Source organism: Aplysia californica, unplaced genomic scaffold, assembly GCF_000002075.1.
Source record: "Aplysia californica isolate F4 #8 unplaced genomic scaffold, AplCal3.0 scaffold00452, whole genome shotgun sequence".
NCBI lineage: Eukaryota > Metazoa > Mollusca > Gastropoda > Aplysiida > Aplysiidae > Aplysia > Aplysia californica.
This window is the reverse complement of record NW_004797722.1, coordinates 242,196-244,311: the sequence shown is the minus strand read 5'-3', so window position 1 is coordinate 244,311 and position 2,116 is coordinate 242,196. Positions and strand designations below refer to the sequence as shown.

The following is a 2,116-nucleotide window of genomic DNA, read 5'->3' as shown; positions in this document are numbered from 1 at the left end:
TCCCTTGTGGGTTGGGAGATTAAAATAGACCCACTGCCCCGTCTGAGGGAGATGAAACCCCTCCCCAATGGCGAAGTGTCGTACATGGACCCCCAACCCTCTAGGAACCGTGTGCGGCATTTACTTTGGTGAATCATCCTCTTTTCCTTCCTTCTTTCTTTCTCCTTCTATCCCTTCGTCCACCGTTGACCTCATGTGCCGTAAAACTGAAGGTCGTCCATCCCACAGAGTGGGCGCCTCGCTGAGCATGAGGTGCGACCCGTGCGGAGGGAAACCGGGCACCTGTTGTATCAGTTGTTATTTGTTGTTATTAGTTGTTGTATCAAAGTAGATTCGACTACCTTAAAAGCCAAGAAAAAGCAACTGAATTAGGACGTTTGTGTTGATGTTTGTCATTAGTCTGTTGTTATCAGCTGTTATTTGTTGTCAGTTGTTATTTGTTGTTATCTGGACAAAGATAAATACGGTTTGAGTTATAACATATAATAATCAAGTGACCATTTTAACGTCACTTTTTTGCCAAAATGTGTGCGAATTTTGGTTATAAAATAAAATCTGCAATAAATATAATATGCATTACTAAAAAGAAAAACCCAATACGATGAAGCCATAGCTAGACTATATATACAGGGCACATCCCAAACATCGTTAAAATGCATCTACCGTAAGAAAAAAGTGGTCAAAAAGTGAACATTTATTTGCTTTCTTTCTTTTTCCCCCTTTTGGGATAAAAAAGAAAAAAAATGACAGGTAAAGTCTTATCAAAATTATGTTGCATTTCTTATTGATAATGTGTGCCAAAAATCATAACTCGATTAGGTCCATAAATACATGAGAAATTACAAAAGTAACGTACAACAGTCCGCAAAATCCGATTTTGCCGAGCCCATGTATTATTATTATTATACATTACAATGGTGCACTCCCTTTTTACCACCTACAAGCAACTTCCAGTCAAGGCCTACGCAAAATTGCTGCGGTTATCTCGCTTTAATAAGCAGTCTAGGTAAAAATGTTAGATCGTTGGAAAAATTAGTTTTGTTTTGGCAGCGCCACCAACACCGGACGAAGGGAGAGCATTCTGAATTTATTAAAGATCTGCTCACTTTTATTGATTGTTGACGTCAACCTTGTCCATTGGCGGAGGCAGTGTGTTGTCCTATTGACTTCGCTCTTACTTGTTGGACTTGTTTTAATTAGATCTAGAATATATATCTAGGTTGCCGATCTGGATGCTGATCTTCTGACATGGGTGACATTGAGCAGAAGTAAGTTTGAATGTTTGTGTTGTGCCAAGTAGTTCCATAGAATAGATGACATGATAATGCTTTCTCTAGCAGCTCTCCCTTCGTCTGTGCCTTCTGCTGGGTCTGAATCAGTGAACATCAGTCCTCAACACGACCACGATAGACTTACATGGCCTATTTCAAATGTTTATTTATTTGCTTTCCATGGTAGATATTCTACCATGAATATTCCACCCGTTGACTCATAGTCATACATTGAAACTTTACTTTAGATACAGTCAAACCTGCCCTGACGGCCACCTCTGTACAAACAGCCACTTTACATTCCCCCCCTTGCGTTTTTTCTATATAACTGTATAAAACGGGCACCTGTCCAACGCGACCGCGGCCACCATATTTTAACACACAACCCCTATCACACTAAGCAATAAACACCTGTCAAGGACGGCCACAGTGGCTTAGTAACTCCATACGTTTTTTGTCATAAATTGTGATTTGGGCCCTGGCGTTGTGGGCGAGCCATCATAATTCAATCACCTGTCGTTGTTGTTAGGTAGTCCCTCCTACCGATCATGTTGCGTAATTTTTTTTCTTTGTTTTTGTCAATTTGATCATCCACACCGATAGACAGTATTCCGAAATTAGGAAAAACAGGTCTTGTTTTACAGCGGGTGAGAATAGCCAATGCTGGCAAGTCTCACCCGGGGTAAGAGGTCAAGATCGTATTAATTTTCCTTCTCACCCCGAGTGAGAATAGCCACTTCGTCTCGTGTGTCTTGTGCTTGCCAAAATGTAACCTTCTTTATTAAATTGCCAGTCTCTCTCACCCCCTTCTCTCTCTCTCTCTCTCTCTCTCTCTCTCTCTCTCT

At 40.9% G+C, this 2,116-nt stretch overlaps 1 protein-coding gene across 1 annotated transcript in view; it reads left to right on the top strand.

The window, feature by feature from the left end:
* Positions 1-1,111: 1,111 nt before the first annotated feature.
* The window catches only part of LOC101861225 (G-protein coupled receptor-associated protein LMBRD2), a gene marked incomplete in the record, with an annotated part of 18,792 nt that continues 17,787 nt past the window's right edge, over positions 1,112-2,116 (top strand). Inside the window, 1 exon segment of the mRNA XM_013086292.2 lies at positions 1,112-1,268.